We start from the raw sequence: 22,815 nt of genomic DNA on the forward strand, positions 1-22,815 counted from the left end.
GGAATACCACACTGCTTTCTTTATCTTTTTCTCTCCATGGCTGATTTATGGTAGGACTCAACTTTATTCCTCTGCACATGAAAAATGATATAATCAACTTGCCATTTAACTTGAACATAACCAAAACATAAGAACCCAACCTGCCTATCAACCCTCAAAACTTTCCAACTTTCTTAATATTATATCTGAATAAATGCTCTGGCAGTGTGAGGATGGGATAAACTAATTTCTAGATGGTCTACTGCTCAGGAGAAATCTTGAGCACTGTAGTAGAACTGTCGGAGGAATGGAAATATAATGAAGAAAGCTGTATGAGGTTGAGTTGGCCTGTGAAAAACAGGGAAAGTGGGGAATTATGTCATTTTTATATCATCATTCGACCACATTCCAAACTTTAACATAAATATGGAGTGTGAGGCAGTGGTAAGAACTAGATTGGTGACAAGGTGGCCTTGCTGCTTTCAGGCTGGAGACTGGGTAAGAATTCCCCTCTCAACTGCAGCATCTGCTATTTTAAAGTAAGGACATGAAACTGGATCATTTCATTTTTCTATCAGCTCTTGTGTTCTATGGTATGAATCTCTGATTCTACCTTTTTTCTATCATTCTACAGGGTGCTTGATTATCTTATCACAACATCTCCCCATCTTCTCTGGTCACTGTACTGCTTCATATCCTTTTGTCTCTAATAGCTAATTCATCCTGTATATTTAATCTCCTTAAACCATGACTTTACGTACACCATTTCCAGCTCTAGCTTCTTCAAAGTGCACAATCAATCTACCTTAGTCCTGGTTTTTCCTAAGGTGAATTTCATATGTTTTACATTTGTTCTTTTTTTGAGGAGTTAGTTACTATCTGGCTTCTTATCCTTTCTATCTAAATGACAGACACTTATTTTAAAATTCCAGTCACGATCTTTGTTAGTGCAATGTCAAGTCCACTTCCTCACCTGGCCCACTCTCTTTCAGGAGTGATGTCTTTCTCTTTTAAATTTCCAGTGGTACTGTCTTTGCACCCATTCATTGCCACCTATCACCTCATAATTACCTGGCAATTATTATGTGTGTGGCTTTAGGTAAACAGACATATTCTCCTTTCTTATTCTAACAAGACAGAGGCAAGGAAAAATAAATGTAACATAGAGGTCTGGGCAAACTTCCTTGTGTATATAAATATATGACTACTCTTCCAATATTGATAACGTGAACAAATGTTTGTAAACATGGGGAATGTGAGGAGTCTGTGGTAGCAAAACAGTTGGGAAAGGTGTCCTCCTCTTCCTGGAGGAATTTTCAATAGTTTCTTGATAGTAGTGAACCATAGTAACAGGAGACACTCAAAACTCATTGAGACTCATTTCTGTATGAGGCCAGGGTGTCCTCGTGGGATCTAAGTCAAGACACCTGAGACAGCATCTAATTTGGAGAGCAGAGGATTGGAAGTGAAGAATGTGAGCTGTAAGGCACAAGGCATTTCTTTCAAAGGTTGTGGACTGAGGACACTGAGGGACACAAAGAGGATGTGATGGGGTCACGTTCTCAGAAAAACATTGATGCTGGGCTTTTCCTCTATGCAGCAGGTCTGTTCTTGACAGTGCAGTCAGTGAGAAATGAGAGTCCTGCCCCAGACCATGTGGGTGTTGTCCACTCATAAAAGATAGTGCTGAGACGGTATCATTTTTGGAGATCACCTACGGCTTATACAAGGAAACACACAAACTAAACTGAGCTGGTGGATTGGCTCAAGTGGTAGAGTGAAACCCTGAGTTCAGACCCAAGTACTGCCAAAAAAGTAAATAAATAAAAAAGTCACTACATCAAGATTTAAACTCAGCTTTGTTTGACTCCAAAATTCTGAAATAATAGATTTGCAGAAAGGAAACTCACAATGTAATTAACTGAAGGTAAGCATTTTATCCATTGTTGAGAAGTTGATCAAATGTTATATATGTGGTTGCAAAAATGGCTGTTAATTTTTAAAAAGCAAAATGTGATATCCTGAGAGGTTTTTTAAATTGGAACTATAATCTTGTAAGACATGAAAATACAAGCAGGATTTGAGTGAAAAGGTAAAGTATGGTATTATTTTCATCTGTAGTCATTGGGAGCCAATGAATATCATTTTGTTCTTTATATCAATGAAGCTTTAAAAAATTAAGTACTTTTCTAAACAAACTGTGATTTATTAAATTTATCAGTACTGAATTTACAAAATACATAGCAAATGGTAATACCAATACTGCATTTTAAAACCTATGGAACCTAGCGAAGGCTGAAATTAAAAGCAAACTAATTGCACAAAATACTATGAAAACAGGAAGAATAAATATATGCCTCAAAGAAAATAACAGGTAACAGTTCAAAAGAAAGGAGAAATAGGATTTAAGATATATACAGAAATAAACAAGTAAAAAATAAGAAAAAAGGTAGAAATCTATAAAGAAAAGAAAGCACTTTTATTAAATCAAAGTTTTAAAAAGTTTTATAGATATTAATAAATTTTGGAACTATATTTGAGATTATCTTATATAAACTACTGGGTATGTGAACCCCTCAAAATTAATTTTAGAGGCTCTACAGGGCAACTCAGATAGATTTTCATATTTCTTAATTAAATATTTCATAATTAAAACCAAGGTTGAATTTCCACCTAATCTTAAGGACAATTGAAATTGTCTACTGTCGACTAAGGGTATGAAGGAGATGTGAGCTTCACTGTGGGAGCCAATGGAAGGGATATTCATGGTGGTACAAAGCACCTGGAGCAGAGGCAGAATGAGTGATGCGCAGGCTACAAGACTGGCAATGAGATTTAATGGACAGAGAAGGAAAAAGGCATTGCACTAAAGGCCCTTTACTTCATAAAGTAAGACAATCATAAGGACAGCAGCAAGAATGGCAAGGACTGGAACTTCGTTCTTTCACACTAACAAGTTAGCTGCCAGTTAGAAGGATGTGGACAGAAGATACAAGACCCCTGGGTCAGAGATAAAGGACTTCATGAGTTCCCCATCTCACGGGTTCCCTTTGCATCCTAACTCTCATTGTGGTGATGTGGATTGGGCCTGAAGGATGCTGGGCACCCTGTGGATTGTTATCATAGCTAAAGAACCCTGAGCTGGAATCCAAAATATTTTACCATGGGCTGCATGAAACCTGTCTGGCCTTTGTTCCAGTGGGAGATTTATCTTTATTATTCTAGCCAGGAAACAAGTCTGCCCCCTACTGTTTGCCATCTGATCATTCTTGAAAAGATGGTCCAGAGAAAAGTCTGCCCTTGCCTTTTGTGCCCCTGCTCACAAAATGTACAGAAAGGAGAAACACCCACGAGAGATCATCGCTGAACACAGACAGATGTTCTAAACTGCAGATACCAGTTTGCAAACACTCTGCTTCTTACATAGGCAACTCCATGTAGCATGTTTCAGGAAAATATAACCAGGATTTATTTACCAGTTTATGATTCTTCAAGCCACTTAGGATAGTTCAATCACTGATCTACAAATTCAAAGATTATCTGAATTCTTAAAGGAAAAGAACCAAAACACTAGTTGGATTACCCAGATAAAAACTAAAAACACAGAAAATTAGAAATTAGGAGCCAGTGGCTTACAACTATAATTCTAGCAACTTGGGAGGCTGAAATCAGGAGGATCATACTTTGAGGCCAGCAGGGGCAAAACATTCATGAGATCCTATCTCATCCAATAGTTGGGAATCATGTGGGGGGGCTGAGATTGATCAAGAGGATCAAGGTTCCAAGCCAGCCCAGGTAAAAAAGTTTGTGAGACTCATCTCAATGGAAAAAAAGGCTAGGTATGGTAGCAAATCCCAGCAATGGTAAGAAGCATAAACTAAAAGGATCGTGGTCCAGGATTGCCTGGGTAAAACACAGGACCCTATCTTCAAAATAACCAAGAGCAAAAATGGCTGGAGACATGGTTCAAGTGGTAGAGCACCTGCTTAGCAAGCACAAAGCTCTTAGTTCAAACCCCAGCTCTGCAAAAATAAATATTTTTTAAAAAGAAAATGAAAATTAGAAATTAGTTACAGTGTTTAACCACAGATAAAGAAGTCACAAAAAGAATATTTTTAAATGTATTATATGTAGCTAAATGATAATATTGAAACAATGTCTAATTTTCTAGAAAAACCTGAAGTATCTAATTTTTTAACTTAACTCTTTAATCTGTTTGGAAGAACCTTTAGTAAATAATGTGATAGAGGCATTGAATGTTTTAAACATTGGTATGTCATATTATATAATTCATCTTTAGCATACTAACAGAGAAAACTGTAAAATAAAATTAAATAGCATAACAAGAGAGATCTTTAAAACAAATGGTCAATAGATTTGATTTGTAATATGATTACATAGGAAGTAGTATAGGGTAGCACTTAAGAGTTTACACCTAGAAGCCAGTTTAGACTCAGGTAAGAAATTTGGTGCACATACAAGTAGCTAGATGATTTGGGGCCTGGGCTTGTGCATCTCAACCTCAAGTTCATTCAATGTAACATGAAAATAACAGTTGACATAATTTTTACTATAAATAAATGGGTTAATAATTACTAAGGATTAAAGTAGTGTTGGCACAAAAATACAAAGTGTGAATCATTACTATTTTTATATAATATGGCAAAAGGAAAAATGTTTGCAATATATCTGATAACAGAGTATACAAGTTTAATTTGTGGGGAACATACAAATCTATAAGAAAAAATAAGTGCCTGAGAGAAAAATTGCTGAGACATAAGCTAATACATACACATAAAATACAATGGGAAATAATGTATTGAGATATTTAATACTGCTAACACTAAAAAACGAAAACTAAAACATCCAATGTTTAAGTTTTCCCTATCAGATTGCAAAGATTAAAGCATGTATGAAAATTCTCATATACAAGAAGTATAGCGGAATATCAGCTTCCTAGAGGAACGATGTCAATATATGGATCAAATCCTGGGGGGAGGGGAGATAAAGAAGAATGATGGAGGAGATGAATTCAATTATGATATATTATAAGAACTTTTGTAAATCTCACAGTATACACCTAATACAATAATAATATAATAATAAAGTACAAATAAAATGAAAATTATACAATGAAATCCCACTACTCTTAATTTATTGCAATCATAAATAAAAATGTTTCTGACGTTGTCAGCACAGGTCCATCACAATTTCATATAACTGCAAACATTAGAAACGTCAATGTCCAACAGCAGAGCAAAGGTTCTGTACGTTGCACTGCATGTGTAAAACTGGCCCAGGATAAGGCACGAGAGTTGCTCAGGACAGAAAGTGTCAGGACTCACTCACGGTCATGGTCACCCAAGTGCCCACAAGGAAGGGCGAGCAACTCCTTAAACATTGCTCACAAGGTATTTCTTTTGACTTACTGTAGCCCAGATACTAATTTTGATAATCACTTAAAATTGTATTATAAAAGATTATCTAATGATTTAAGCTCTTATTTTAATAGTTTGAATGCAAATATCCAGGAAACACATACGTAGAGAAATGATACTGGGATTGCCATAGTTTAGCTCTTCAACTAATTGTTTGACATTTATCTTCATGTTTTTATGACTTTTAATAGTATTTTGATGACTGTTTTGTATGTAGTTCTTTCCATACATTATAGCTAATTTATTGTTTTAGGCATTTCTATTAGTTTATATTAGTTGTACAGGGGGTTTCCATGTGAATTTCCATATTCTGCTTACAATGTACCTTGGTTAAGATAGACCACCTCCATCATTCTCACTCATACTCCCCTCAGTCTTAAAACAATTTGAGCAGGTTTCATTGTTCTATTTTCATACACGTATATAAAGTGCATCAACCATTTGAGATAATTGGTCAGAATATAAATGACCTTTTTGACCTTTGACAAAGGTAAATGATTGCTTTCAGAAAGATTTAATTTTTCCACTTTCAAGTGGGTGCTTTAATTCTCTAGGGCCCCCAGGCCATGTGATTATCTCTTCTCCCATGGCTCAGATGCATAACAAATTTGTGGTATTTCCCCAACTCACCTACTATATAGAACCTTCCACACAGACAAGGACTTGGCTTTGTACATTTTTGCTTTCTCTTACATATGTTGAGATCTCGATCATGTTAGAAGCTCAGGAGGAACTAGTAGATGAATTATATCTTGGATACAATTTTCTACCACCATTTTGTAGGCTTTTTAAACCTCTGAGTTATTTTTTCCCACTTTGTTTTTTCAGTCTTTTGGTAGCAGTAGTATGAACAGAAGTCAAGGAAAGACGAAGGATGCAGCTGGCTCCAACCGCTCCTGTAAAGCAGGACAAGTCAGTGTGGAGGATGCTGAAAAATGTGGAAGGGATGTTGAAAGCCTTTCAGAACTTCCTCCAACATGGCTGTCCCTGGTTTTCACTATGCTGTGGCTAAATGCAAATGTTACTGGACAGGTCATGCTGAGAATTTACTCAATTAAAATTTGAGCAACAGGAGATTTTTAAAAGGCATGTGAAAGAAGAACAGAACAGTATGGTCAGGAGATATTAGGAACACGGGCAGTTCTCTGAAATGTTTTTGTGAGAATGGTCTCACTGTCCAAGTAACTATATGTGTACTCTTGGGCCAGGTGGAAAGTGATCCATGATTCTCAATCTTTTTTGCTTTGCTGCCTATATTAATAGGAATTTCCACCCACTTGATCAGGTCAGTAATTCAAGTCTGCTATTACAGCAGGTGAGCATACAGAATCAATAGCGACACAGTCAAGGTTTCTTTAGTCACAAGACAATGGGCCAAAAAGCCACATTAAATATCTTTGGGTTTCTTGCTAGTGAGGACTTAGCTGCACATGACAATGAAGTTGTAGCTGGAATTTGCAGTATAAAAGGAAAACTGACACCCAGAAAACATCATTGTCTTGCCTGTCAGTTCAGATCCTAGAAAGGAAATTGATTATTGAGGCTTTGACATTTGTTTTATTTTTCTGTTCCTTTCTCTACCTGTTTCGGTCTCCTCACAGTTATGAATTTATAAGGGAACTTTTAAGTAATCAGGGAGTCTACCTGTGCTTTTAAAACAGCAAGAGGGCAGCAGTCTTATTCCTTAATGAACAAGAGTTAGTATGCTTATTTGCAATGAGCCTCAGATTTTATCGGTAGACACTAAAAATCAAAAGAAAAGATTTGTGGTCTATTTTAGACCTTGATCCAGAGATAGTTATGTATGATATCTTTGTCAGGAAATGTGGGATCTTAGTTATAGTTACCAGTTTTGAACTTTGGACGATCAGCCAACAAATAGTTCATTATAGAGTGTTCATCCCTCTTTTAGTAGTCATGATGTTGAAAACAAATGATATAGATTGAAAAAAATCTTTAAAAACCTATTTCTGATAACTGAAGCAATCTTACATGTTTTCTTTCTTTGGTCTCCCAACATCTAGATGGTCAGTCCTTCTTGGCACCTGCTGTCCCCAGCTGTGGTGGCTGCAATCTGGATATGTAATATAATAATGGTGCTGCCCAGAATTGGGTACCCCCAGCTGTTCTATGTTTCTATGTCTTGTCCTCAGGGTCCCATTCTGATTCTGGTTGACCCACTTGGTTATAGTGCAAGTTGTCTGAGAATGAATTATGAATGGCTTGCTTTACCCATCCGTCATCTGGACTCTGTAGGCCACCAACACCTGCCAGACATAGGCAGGATGTTCCTTGCAAAAGGCTATAGCCACTAATTTAGCACATCCAAGAAAAGGATGATATGTTTTTGCATATATTTTGTTTAGCCCAATTCTCAGCCTTCCATTTTTCCCTCATCTTGCCAATATGGCTTTGTTTTCTTTCTAGTCAGTAAGGAAGTTTTGTAGTTGAAAATCTCTGGACAAACATAACATGAGAGAAATGCATCAGAAGTGTCAAGTCTGAATTCCACTTGAGGATATAAGCACGTTTATGCAATCTGGACCTGCATATTCATCTAATGAATTCTGTTAGGAAATTTGGCTCCCATAGCTACTTCCTAAAAGAAGTGGAGTGCCAAGAGAGGAGCAGCTGAGGGGGAGGGACAAAAGGCTGCAAAGTGGGCGAGACTCACTGATCTTGTCACATCACACAGATTAGATTATGTCTGCCTAGAATGAGGAGGGGGAAGGGAGATTTAATCATTATTTGTACCAGCAAAATATAAAGCAGAGCATCCTCACAGAACTGGATGCAGGGATAGAGGCACAAGCTTCTGGACAAGAAAACTAAGTGTAAGATGATTTGCAAATGGAAGTCACATTTTGCTCTTTGACTAGAAAAAGGGATTGCAAAGCAGGACAGCAGAACATAATCTGAAAGGAACTAGGGTCATTTTTAATAATTCACTGAGGCCAAAATAGAACTTTTTCTTGCTAAACTAATCAATAGATTTAAAGGGGGACAGGATATTGCTGAGGTTGATCTCACAATAAAAGATCAACTACTCAAGAAATTAGGAGTAAAAATTTAACATAAATAATTAATATGATTAACTGTTAACTATTCTTGTCTGGAAATACACTAAGACATCTTAGGATCTCTAGTATGAAGTTACTATTACAATTTAAGTCAGTGTATGCTCTACAATGTAAACTGTATTTTAAGAGACAATACTGTACAAATCAATCAGTCATACATTCTTAATATTTAAGTGGCTCCTGTATGTTGGCTAATTAATGAAGTTCCTGAAAAAGGAGGTCCAATGTATTTATACTCTGCCCATTTTTGTTCTGCCCTATTCCTTCTTTTGGATCTTTTGGTTTTTCCTCCTTTCCTGAGATGCTTAGCCTTTTTTAAGCAAGTTCCAGTTATTTTAATAAGAAAACACCATGGAAGAAATAGAAAGTGTTGATTTGTGACTAAAAGGCTCCTTTAGATTACATCTAGACTCTATAACATAACCTTTTCCCTAGACTCTGGGACTGGAATGAAATAGATACTTCCCACTGGTCATTATCTCTGTTGTCTCTGGCCAAGGACCATAGTTAAATAAACCTCCCTGGGTTTGTCTTACACACCACTTGGCGTATCTTAAACACCCTTCATTATTAAACCCAGCTGTGAGCTAACTATTGGTACCAAAATAGATTTTTCTCTCACTTTTACTGTTGGGAAAACACACACACGAATCGTAACTTCTTGAAAATAGCTGAGCTAGTTCTGCAGATTTAGGAAATAACCCATGGCCTTGTGATGGGAAATTTTTATTTAATTGGAGGACCTGGTTTGTCATATTGCATTATGTCAGAGGATTTTTTTTTTCTTCTTAAGAGGGTTCCTCAGGGTTTCTTTTACTCAATAAATCTTTCCAACCTTTTCTTTCTTTTTCTACTTTCAGTGGCTGGATATTCATTTTCTGTGAAATTGTAATCAGTGATATTCCTAAAAAGAATAATATTGGATTTTTATATTGCCTCTTTCACACTTAAATTCTCCTCAGATATTTTAGCAAGGTGAATGCTAAGGTAACTTAATTCCTGTGGAGGTTAAAAAGAATTAAATATTGGGTCCAGAAGTGGCTCATTTCTTTTTGAAAGGATATTGACCAGCCAGCCTTTGCAAGGAAGGTTATTGCTTTTTTGCCTTTGGAAATACCAGAGCATAGTCCTGTCCACTAAGTGTACATACACATGGTCAGAGACACTGATAAGATGGGAGCTGGAGGACAGGTGCCAAAGAAGGAGAGGGCAGAGAAAGGAAGGGATGGTGAGGGTGAGGTGGCGAACACTGTGGACAAACATCTGCAGTCGTGATGAGGTAAGGCAAGTTCAGGAATCACTTAATTTTGAAGTGTTAATTTCATTTTGGCCTTTCAGCTTATTATAGGAAAATCTAGGACATTTCATAATAAAATTCATCCTCTTACATTTTTGTAAGTGATTGAAGTTAGACTTTGTACACATTGCTGCCAACCCTTTTGGTTTTCAAGGCATTAAATATCAGATTTAATAAGGCATTTCTCAAAGCTCAAAGTTCAGGAGAAGTGGACTTCTCCTTCCCCGTGGCCTGTTGTTACTGGGTTGTGGAGCAGCGTTTTGATCAATGGCTCTGATAATCGCAGTTGAGCACACCATGAACAGAGTGGTCAGTCTGTAATCTGCATGGTCCCTTGATCCACTAAGCTCACCTGTAGGCATCCAGCCTATTAATCCTGTGGAATGGCTGGTTTGATTTTCCCTTCTACTTTGTTACCCCAATTACATCTTTACATCGCATTAAAACAAACAAAAAATGGTCTGTGTCTTTTGGCCCTTAAAAAGTTAATAGCTGCTAATTTTATTGACCATTTATAATTACAATTATATATATATATGTATATATAATTCTTTAATTTTATGAGAGTAATATATTTTACAGTAAGAAAACTTAACATGCAAGAGTTGAAAAATTCCCAAAGTCATGGGACAAGAGGCAGAACCTAAGTTCTGAGCCCTTATAACTCTTTGACTATTTTGTTACTGTAATTGATTTAGCATTGCATTTTAATTGTGTCTTTACTAGGCAACAGAGGCCATAGTTAAATGTTGGCATGAAATAGGTTGCTTATTTTTTCTTTTTTTAACTACAATTCACTTGCCATTTCCCCATTTCTGGTTACTTGTTGATGAATAGATTCTTACCCTGGTAATTAAATCAGATAAGGTACCAATAGGGTCAAGGATTTTGCTTTGGTACTTTCTGTTTGTTTCACCATTTATGTTATTCTCAGAGAACATTTTATAAGTGCTCTGAGATCATCCTTCATGGCTGTATTTTGTACTATTCAGTTCCTATTTTTATTTATCTGTGAAGAGAGAGTTTTAGGTTAGGTAAAAATCGTAAGAGTAGACAAGAACATTTCTCAAAAACTAAATGGTTGAATTTAAGGCCTCCAAGTTACAATGACCTTGTAATGATACTAATTTTTTGTTTTTTGAATATTGAATTTGCCTAAATCCTATTCTTTACAAAATGACTTACAGTAACTTATAGAAAAGACACAACAGTAATATTATAAGGGAAAAGAGACCAAGAAATAAGATATAAAGAAAATAAAGAAAGCAGGAAGCCCACATGGCAGAAACCAATTCTGCAATGAACTCCAAGATTGCCTTTAAGCTTCCGGAATGCCAGAACCAAAAGGAAACAGGATAAATTATCCTGGATTTTATCTCTGGACAGGATATGTTTAGATAACACAACAGTGTGCCATCCCTATTAGGAACACTTCCTTATTGTCACCTTTGTATTATGCCCATTCTCTCATGTTAATTTTTCTAATGCTTTGGGAGAATAAGAAGATATATGTGGCCTATATGCTTATAATTCCATATATTCCTAGAATTTATATGACCTGAAGGGTGGTTATAAAACAAATATTCATTGCAGAAATAAATAAACGTTGAGCATTTTCTCATAAATATGCTGGCAATTAATATATCTTCTTTTGAGAAATATCTGTTTTGACTTATTGCCCATTTTTAATTGGGTTATTCAGAATTTGTTTTGCTCTTGTGTTTTTGAGATTCTTGCATATCTCAGATATCAAACTTGTGTTACATGTAAAGTTGAGTATATTTTCTCCCACTCTATAGGTTGCCTCTTCACTGTGCAGAAGTTTCTTTTGCTGTGCAGAAGCATGTTAGTTTGATGCAATCCCATCTGTCTAGTTTTGCTTTTGTTTCTTGTGTTTTGGATTCATATTTAACAAATCCTTGCTCATTCTATTGTCCTGATGCGTCCCCCCTTGTTTTCTTCTGGTAGTTTCATTGTTTCAGATCTTACATTTAAGTACTTAGTCAATTTTGATTTTATTCTTATAGCTGGTGAAAGATAGTTTCATTCTCATGTGTATGGATATCCAGTTTTCCCAGTGTCATTTATTGAAAAGACAATCCTTTCTCAAATGCAGGTTATTCTTAGCACTTTGTTGAAACTCAGTTGATTATAGTTGACTGCATGGATTCACTTCTAGGCTCTCTATGTGTATGGTTTTATGCCAATACCTATTGTTTTGATTACTATAGTTTTATTGTATTTTTCCCATAAAATCTACAATATTTATTTTTATTGGCACATATTAAATTGTACATGGTAAGAAGTTTCATCATGACATTTTGAAACATTCATATAATGTACTCTAACCATATTCACCCACATTTAATCTCCCCGTCTTTCCCTTTCCCTGTAATACATTTTAATATCAGATAGTAAAGCTTCCCATTTTGATCTTTTCTTCAGGAAAGCTTTGGCTATTCTGGGTTTTTTTGTGGCCCCATAAAAGATTTCAGGACTGTTTTTCTAGTTCTGTGAAGCATATTACTGGTATTTTGATAAAAATTGCACTGCATCCATAGATCACTTTGGGTAGTATGGGCATTTTAATAATATTGAGTCTTCTTATCTATGAACATAGGAGATCTTTCCATTTTTTGTGATCTCTTCAATTTCTTTCATTGCTGTTTCACAATTTTCATTGCAGAACTATTTCAACATCACTAAACATCAGGGAAAAGTAAATCAAACCTGTAATAAGATGTTACTTACCCTAATAAGAATGTATATTCTTAGCAAGACAAAAGAAAACAAGTACTGGTGAGGATGTGGAGAAAAAGGAACCCCTGGCACTGTTGGTGGGGATGTTAATTAGTACAGCCATTATGGAAAACAGTAGGGAGATTGCTCAAAATTTAAAAGTACCATATGGTCTACTAATACCGCTTCTAGATATATATCCAAAGGAACAAAATCAGTAATCAAAGAGACATTTGCAGTCACATGTTTATTGCAGCACTATTCATAAAAGTTAAGAAATGAGAACAGCTTAAGTGCCCAGCAACAGATGAGAGGATACACGATGAAATGCTCTCCAGTCACAAAAAGAATGAAATTCTGTCATTTGCAGTAACATGGTAACTGACCATCACTATGCTAAGTGAAATAAGCCAAGCACAGAAAGACAAGTTCCACATGATCTCATTTATATGAAAAACATTTATCTCATAAAAGTTGAGAGTAGAATGGTGGTTGCCAAAGACCAGGGAGAGAAAAGAAGAGCTTGATCAATGGGTATAAAATTAGTTAGGAGTAAGAAGTTCTGGTATGCTCTTGTACAGCAGGGTGACATAGGCAACAATAATGAACTGTACATTTCAAAGAGCTAGAAAAACATATCCTGAACACTTTCACCATAGAGAAATGATAAATATTTGAGGAAATAGAGCTATTTAACTTCAAAATAATATCATGTATACACTATATCAAAATATCATGTTATTCATTAATGTGCATAATTTTTATGATTTTATATATCAATTAAAAACTATTTTTAGGGTTGGGAATATAGATCAGTGGTAGGACACTTACCAACATGTTCAGGACCATGTGTTTGAATTAAGTAAATTTAGTTTAAATAAATTTAAAGTGTGAAACTACATATTTTTGATTTATTCTCTTGGATGGCTAATAGTGAAAACCACTAAATAAAGGATTAAAGATCATGAAAGGGGATAAATATGGGCATCTGAAGATGTGAAAATTCCCTGTTGAGTAATATTTGACAAGCTGAAAAGTGGGAGTAGTCATTACAATATTTATGTTTCAAAATCTGGCTATGTTTAGCTAAGTCTCTGAATACCTGGAGGCCAAAAAAATGAAATAAAACACATAATCATGCTGAGAAACTTAGGTAATTTGCAGAAGGAAAATATTGAAAAAACTTAACATCAATTATTTTTTCTTTAAATTAATGACCAAATTTTTGTTTCCTCTTTGAGGAACATACCACAAAATCAAACTTCACAGTTTCAAAAAAATTATTCATAGCATGGAAAAATTTCTCTATCTAGAGCCATATACCTCAGGTGGTCAGCACAACAACATGAAATGTATTGAGAGAGTGAAGAGTATCTTTCAGCAGTGCTTTTGAGCTTTATCTTAGTTGTAATTTTATTTGACATTGAGTTTGTTCCCAATCCAGATTGTAGTTGGTAGTTTTGTAACCCTTGAACCATTGAATAAATTATAGTCTTACTAAATCTGCAATCTAACACATCAATAAAATGTTTTTCAGACTTTTCTGGTATATGAAAATAATTTTAAGTTTAGAAATTGAAAATTGTTCACATTTATCAATAACTCCCCACAAAATTCACACTAACTTCTATTCATATCACTTTATAAAAGTTTTGAAATCAGAATGTGTACTGATTTGTTCCTGATTCATATTATATATTTTTTTCTACAGAGAAAATGCTATAAATTAATGGTTGACAAGAAACAAACAGGCAAGAAGAATTCATGAAAAATCCAGAAATACATATATGTATATATTTACTGCAATTCATGGGATTAGATGAATTCAATTTAGTAATTTGGTTGTTCAGCAGTTTTGGTAAACTTGCTTCCTAACTTCGAAATAAACATAATTAATTTTTTTGTGTAATTTTGCTGTCTTTAAGAACTTCCATTAAATTTATTTTCTGTAACATAAGAGGAAATACAACACTTAGAGCAGTAAATGTCCTTCCAGTCCTGGAACTGTAGCAGTTTTTCACCCATTATCAATGATGATGTACTTTGTATGTTCTGGGAAAATGTACTAGGAAGTTCAATGTACTTTCTTGACAACATTTGCAGATGATGCAAGCATGCACATTTCTTGACTTACAATTTTAGCATCATATTTATTTATTTATTTTATAACAAATGAAGACGGGAACACTTACCTGGAAAGAGAAGATTCTATGAAAGAATGAAAAATGTTTTCTGATCAGACATGCTCCCATGGAGAAGAAACTTTATGGTTGATCAATGCTGTCCACAAGCATAGATTTAGGATCAATAAGGGACATTTAGGGGAAATTACTTTCAACTATCTACAAAAACAACTTTACATTTAAAAGTTCAAGAGGGCAAGACACTTCAAGAGGGCAAGAAGGACATTTGTTTTTATTTTCAACATTCGTTTATTTCTTTTTCTTTTGAGACAGGGTCTCACTATGTAGCTCAGGCTGACCATGAACTAGCAATCCTCCTGTCTCAGCCTCCTCAGTGCTGAGGTTACAGGCATGTGCAACCAGCCTGACATAGGTATGTTTTTATCACTGTTTCTGAGCATCTAGCAGAGTATCCAGAAAAATAATAGTTATCCTGTTGATAATAGTTGAATGGATGGGATTAGGATTTTAGAAGGAGAAGAGGGAAAACGTCCCATTACACTTGAAAACTGCTGTCTAGAAAATATGTTCTCAGTCACAGATAGAAGGTCAGGCTAGAAGTTTAGTAGAAGGAAGTCTTATAGAGAAACCCAAGCTGGCAATAACAATCTATTCCTGACATTTCAGGTCAATGGTTCAATGGTTGGCAGACTTTTTCTGTAAGGGGCAGAGAGTAAATATTTTAGGTACTAAAGACCAGGCAGTATGTCTCATACCTATTAAACTCTGCTCTTAAAGAACAAAAGCAGCCACAGACAATAGTAACTAGACTTGACTTATAGGCAGGTCATAATTTGTCAACCCATTATTTAGTTATATATTTTTCTCTGCCTACATTCATTCTTTTACCTTAACTTTTAGTGCATTTAAAATTTTATTTAAACATTCCAATTAGATATCAAGTGTACTATAAGAAATTGAGGACAGAATGAACTTCTGGTTAAGGTTAAGATACCTCCCTCTGAGCTAGTGCAATGATGTCAACAATGGTGCGTGAAAGATCACATTTGGAGACAGAAGTCACAAGAGTAACTTGTGGCATCAGGTCCAACCAGCACATTTCCCTAATAACCAGCTTTGAAGGTCTTCTTGAACATTTTCAGTACTTGTCTTATGTGATTTCAAAAAAAACAAAAAATTCACTAGGATTCTGGTTCCAGGTAAGATGGAGTGAGAACATTTTACCTTGTCTCTTCCAGTAAATGCAGCTATAAAACTGTTCAGAATGCATAAGCAGGTGTTTGAAAATGCTGATAAGGAAACAGCAGAAAGATTGGAGAAGAAAACCAGAATTCTAAGTGGCATTAAACCACCAGAGTTCTTGCCATACTTTTTCTGTATTATCTGCAGATGTGAATCAATGCAGCCTGAAGCTTAGTAGCAGACATTATTTATAGGTCAGAGGGAGCTCCAAGAGAAGAAATCAGGTTTTGGCTTACAAGATGGAAGAGAGTCTTTTAGTGCTCAGAGAGTAAAAGAAATTCCTTTTTTATTGTTTTGACCTTGTTCTTTCTCTCTCACCTACCCTCATCCCCAGCCCTAAAGTAACCCAGAACTGAGCATCATGGCACTAACAGCAACAGCAGCAATGATGGCAAAGGGCCCCATGAAAGACTAAGGGAGTGAGGAAGGGGACTCTTTCTTCAAATCAGAGGACATTAAATTACAAATGTGGGTAAGCACTTGTTTTGTTTTATGTTTTCTTTCTCTTCCTTGCTGCAGTTAGGTTCACAAAATGAACATAGTTGCAAAAAAGTTCATTACAAAGCAGGGGAAATGAAGACCCATCTTCCTGTGTCAACTGAAAGGAGGGTATATAGGGAGCTGAAAAGTTCTGGGGATATCACAGAGAGGAAGGAGTTATGAGAGTGCCCAGAAAAAGTAGTTAGAATTTGTGGGAACAACAACTGTTAAAGTTATGGCACATGTATGACTTTAACAGTTAGCACAACACCATCAACTTTGAGAAATGTAGTATAAGATTAGTCACCACCCAGAACTCAGAATGGCTACAGGATACAGCCACACAGGACTGATCCAATTAATACTAAAAAGTACTGACAAAGGAAGTGATTTGAGTCTACAACTCTCATAAACCATGCCAAAGCTTGGCACCTGCTGAATTAAAAATATCAACATTCTCCAGAAAACATAAACAATACCCAGGAGAATCAAATCGTACTCCCCAAAATGTCCGGGATGCTATCCGAGATTACATGGCATATGAAGAACCAGGAAGATGTCCAGTTGTGTGGAAGACAAGAAGCAGATGCCAACACTTAAATAACATAAATGTTGAGATTATCTAACAAAGACTTTAAAGAAACTATCATAAAAAGTCTCTGAGAATAAGGCCAGACACTATTAAAATAAATAGAGAAACCTCACATAAAGAACAACCAGAGAATTTTTGAACTAAAAATGTATATAACTTTTTCAAATAAATTTGAAACTCACTGAATGGACTCAATAGAAGGATGGAAATGACAGAGCAAAGAGTTACTGAACTTGAAGATAGATTTTTTAAAAATTATCCAACATTAATGATAAGGAAGAAAAAGAATGGCCATAAACAAGCTAAATAACTCGTGGACATGTAATGCCAAAATGTATAAAATTTATGTCATTGGGGACACAATAGAAGAGGAAATAGCATTATCATGGAAAATTATTTGGAAAAATAACAGCTGAAAACTCCCTAAATTTGAAGAAAGACAAAACCCTACACATTTAAATAAACTGAATGGTCCTATAAGAAGAAATTGAATTAATATTTTTAAACCTTCCAGAAAGGAAATCTTCAGACCTTGATTATTTCCTTAGCATATTCTACCAGACATTTAAGGAAATTTTACATACTCTCTACCAGAAATTAGAAGTGAGAATGCTTCTCAATTCATTTTTATGAGATCAACATTTCCTTGATAAAATTAGATGAAGACAATACTAGAAAAGAAGTTGTAGACCAATATTTCTCACCAACAAAAGATACAAAAGTTATCACCAGGACATAAGCAAAAAAAAATCCATCAATATTAATAGGGATAACATGCCAAAACCTAATATCATTTATTCCAGGAAAGCAAAACTATTTCAACCTTCAAAATGCATTTAGTATAATTCACTATTTTATAATTTAGAAGAAAAACAACATGGACATTAATTGATAAAGAAAATGCATTTGGTAACATTCTAAAGTCATTTATGATTAAATTCTCAGCAAACTAGGAATGAAGGGAACTTTTACAAATTGTTAAAGACAAAAAATCCTAGACTAGCATCACACTTAGTGGTGAAAAACTGAATGCTTTCACACTAAAGATTGGGAATGAGGATAGGAATTTTACTCTCAACAGTCATATCAATATTAAACTAGAAGTCCAAGTTAGTGCAATAAGGTAAGAAAAAAAATTAAAAGCCATACAAATTTTCTTAAAAAAAAAAGAGAAAGTTGGAGAAAAATCACACTACTTGATTTTAAGGCTTACAATAAAGGCACAGTGATTATTATTGGTAAAAGGATAAGCCTCGGATCTATGGGACAGACTGGAGACTACAGAAATAGACTTCCACAGGTACGATCAATTAATTTCAAAGGAAATTCATTCAGGAGAGAGTAATCGTTTCAATAAGTGATGCTGACAGAATTGTATATTGAATGAAAAACGAACGGATTTCAAACTAACGTTTATACCTTATATAGTAATTAACACATAACAGAGCACAAATGTAAATGTCAAACATACAAATTCTTTTTACAATAAAATAGCAGAAAATCATATGCTTAAGATTAAAGAAGAAAACCATGTGCTTAGACATGACACCAAAAACATGATCTATCCAAGAAAAAAATTGATAAACAAGAATTTATCAAGATTAAAAACTTTGCAGTGAGAGATCTAGTATTGGAAAAATGAAAAGATACAGGCATAAGACCAGGAAAATATTTGTAAACCATATACCTGGAATTGGATTTGCACTTAGAATATGTACAGAACTCAGAGCTCAATAAGAAAAATACAAACAACCCAATTTAAAAATGGGCAAAAAACTTGAAATAATACCTTACCAAAGACAGTCTACAGACAGAACATTGAAGTGTTTAACATCCAGATGTTCTCGATGAAAGCAATGCTGAGATAATACTTCATATTTGTTACAATTAAAAAAACCCCATAGTACAATGCCTGGTGAGAACACAGAGCAATTGGAACTTTATTCAAAATGTTTCAGTCCCTCTGGAAAACAATTGAGCAGTTTCTTATCTGTTTTCCATGACCCAGAAATATCCACTTCCAGACATTTATTCTAAAGAACTAAAAATTTATATTCTTATGAGAATTTATACACAGATATAACAGATATTTTGTGCATAATAAGCCCAAACTGGAAACAACCAAGATATCCTTCAACCACTAAATGAGGAAACAAATAATGGAACATGCACATAATGGAATTCTATTCCCAATATACAAGAATGACCTCTCCATACACACAACTCAGACTTCAACAGCACCATGCTGAGTAAAAGCATCCAGTTTCAAAAGATTACATATTATATATGATTCCATTTTTATGACATTCTCAAAAAAGACAAAATATAGTGCTAGGAGGGGTTTGACTTTTGCTATGGTTTGTCTCCCAAAGATGCATATGCTACGTGCTGAACGTGTGGTCCCTAGTGAGACCATACCAAGAAGTCATGTGGCCCTTAAGAGATCTGGGGCCTCTTGGGAGGTGATGAGGTTATGGGGACACCACTTCCAGAGAAGGGTTAATGCTGCCTGGTGGAGAGTTGTAGCTCTTGAGGGATGAGATTAGTGTTTGCAAGAGTAGGCTGATAAGCAAGTCTGAATCGGTCTTCTCCTGTACCCTCCTGACTCTCTCACTGCTCTCCCCATGTGACACTATTCCACTTGTTAAGAATAGTGTGAGGTCCTTACCAGATATGGCTGCATGGGGCTGGGATTTTCAGCTTCCAAAATCATGAGCCAAAATAAACCTCTTTTGCTTTACAAAGTACCTCATCTCAGGGATTTGGCTATAGCAACACAAAAGAGACTAAGACAACTACAGAGGAGTAACATGGGAACGTTTTTTGCAGTGATAGATATCCTGATTGTGCTAATGATTATTTGAATCAATACATGGCTGAAATTTAGAGAGCTACATTTTAACAGTGTATTTTTCATAATGAAGTTAATTATTTTGTATAATTAAGATATGCTAATATATGCTAATAAAAAGTATATTTTATTGTATTTTAATTTGAGTAATAATTTTTAAATATAAAATTCTTTGGGGAAAAGTAAAATTAAAATGTTAAAGGAACCTCAAGTTGAAAATTCCTCATTCTAAATCAGCATATAAGAAGTCACCTTCATCAAGCAAATTCATTTTAAATTACTTTAATTTTCCATCTATAAAATGCATATAATAATACTTGGCTCAACTTTCTCTACACCAGAGGCTCTCAATGGTTTTTAACTAGGTTTGCACTTATAGCCTTAAATTATTAAGAATTCCAAAGAAGTTTTGTTGATGGATTATCATTTTTAGAGGTAGAAATTAAAATTGAGAGTGAATATAAATATTTAACACATTTTAAATGGACATAAATATACCCATTAAGTATTAACACAATAACATTTTTAATAAAAATGATTTTTCAAATTAAAGACAATAGTGAGAAATGTAGGATTGTTTTAAATCTTTTAAAGTCTCTTCAATGTCCAGCCTAATAGAAGACAGCTGTATTCTTATATTTGTTCTTGGTCTCTGGTCCTGAAATCTACACACTATCCCTTGAGAATTGCTGCTTTATATAATAAGCAAAGGAATTACGCAAAATTGCCTCTGTCAACAAATATTTATATACAAATCACTAACATGTTTTAAAATGGTGTGTGTTACAGATTCATAAGCAGAACTGAAAGATACTCCTTTCTCCATATAGGAAAGCACATGGAAATTATTGCCTTGGCCCAAACCACATCCTCCTTCCTTATTGCCCAAGTCACTACTCTTTCATGATGCCATGGTCCCTCAAATGCTTTGCTGGAGACATTACAAATCCTGTTTATTTCCTCCCATTGGACTATATTGCAAGGTATAGTAAACACTTACAGAAACATTCAATATTTTTACAGTTTACATTCTGATTTAATTTGGGTTTTTCCCCACTTTTTTCTCTTAATTTTTCCCTAAGTAATGTCTTCCCAAATATTGCCTGAGATTTTCTGAATAACAACAGCTGTTCATTCCCAGGTTGGCTATGACCCCAAAGCAGCAATGGCACCAAACCAATGTTCTCTCCTTGACAGCTTCAAGAAAATTAACATTTTCTGGATTCTGTTCACAACCAGATCCTTTTCATTTGAACCCACAGGAGATGAGAGGAAGAATGAAGCTAAATGAAAATAACACACCTTCTGGATTTTTTATTTTGGCATATTTAAGAATCCTAGCTTGTTCAAAAATCCCATTAATAAAGACTATATCTGAATATTAATATATTTTGAAGTTAAGGATTTTGAAATGTACTTAAGGAATGTATCAAATTGCTACAAATATTTCTCACAGAAATAAAGGGAAGACCTCACAAACTTCCCAAGTAGCCCATTGTACTAGTTGGCTTTTGATACAATAAACCACCATTTCTTTTTTTTATTTTCCCTCCTTTTTATTTATTTTTTTTCCTTTTTCTTTTATTATTCATATGTGCATACAAGGCTTGGTTCATTTCTCCCCCCTGCTCCCACCTCCTCCCTTACCACCCAGTCTGCCCCCTCCCTCTCCCCCACCCCAATACCCAGCAGAAACTATTTTGCCCTTATTTCTAATTTTGTTGTAGAGAGAGTATAAGCAATAATAGGAAGGAACAAGGGTTTTTGCTGGTTGAGATAAGGATAGCTATACAGGGCATTGACTCACATTGATTTCCTGTGCATGGGAGTTACCTTCTAGGTTAATTCTTCTTGAACTAACCTTTTCTCTAGTACCTGTTCCCCTTTTCCTATTGGCCTCAGTTGCTTTTAAGGTATCTGCTTTAGTTTCTCTGCGTTGAGGGCAACAAATGCTAGCTAATTTTTTAGGTGTCTTACCTATCCTCACCCCTCCCTTGTGTGCTCTCACTTTTATCATGTGCTCATAGTCCAATCCCCTTGTTGTGTTTGCCCTTGATCTAATGTCCACATATGAGGGAGAACATACGATTTTTGGTCTTTTGGGCCAGGCTAACCTCACTCAGAATGATGTTCTCCAATTCCATCCATTTACCAGCGAATGATAACATTTCGTTCTTCTTCATGGCTGCGTAGAATTCCATTGTGTATAGATACCACATTTTCTTAATCCATTCGTCAGTAGTGGGGCATCTTGACTGTTTCCATAACTTGGCTATTGTGAATACTGCCGCAATAAACATGGGTGTGCAGGTGCCTCTGGAGTAACAGTCTTTTGGGTATATCCCCAAGAGTGGTATTACTGGATCAAATGGTAGATCAATGTCTAGCTTTTTAAGTAGCCTCCAAATTTTTTTCCAGAGTGGTTGTACTAGTTTACATTCCCAGCAACAGTGTAAGAGGGTTCCTTTTTCCCCGCATCCTCACCAACACCTGTTGTTGGTGGTGTTGCTGATGATGGCTATTCTAACAGGGGTGAGGTGGAATCTTAGTGTGGTTTTAATTTGCATTTCCTTTATTGCTAGAGATGGTGAGCATTTTTTCATGTGTTTTTTGGCCATTTGAATTTCTTCTTTTGAGAAAGTTCTGTTTAGTTCACTTGTCCATTTCTTTATTGGTTCATTAGTTTTGGGAGAGTTTAGTTTTTTAAGTTCCCTATCTATTCTGGTTATCAGTCCTTTGTCTGATGTGTAGTTGGCAAATATTTTCTCCCACTCTGTGGGTGTTCTCTTCAGTTTAGAGACCATTTCTTTTGATGAACAGAAGCTTTTTAGCTTTATGAAGTCCCATTTATCTATGCTATCTCTTAGTTGCTGTGCTGCTGGGGTTTCATTGAGAAAGTTCTTACCTATACCTACTAACTCCAGAGCAGTTCCTACTCTCTCCTGTATCAACTTAAGAGTTTGTGGTCTGATA

This window comes from Castor canadensis, chromosome 9 (genome assembly GCF_047511655.1).
Source record: "Castor canadensis chromosome 9, mCasCan1.hap1v2, whole genome shotgun sequence".
NCBI lineage: Eukaryota > Metazoa > Chordata > Mammalia > Rodentia > Castoridae > Castor > Castor canadensis.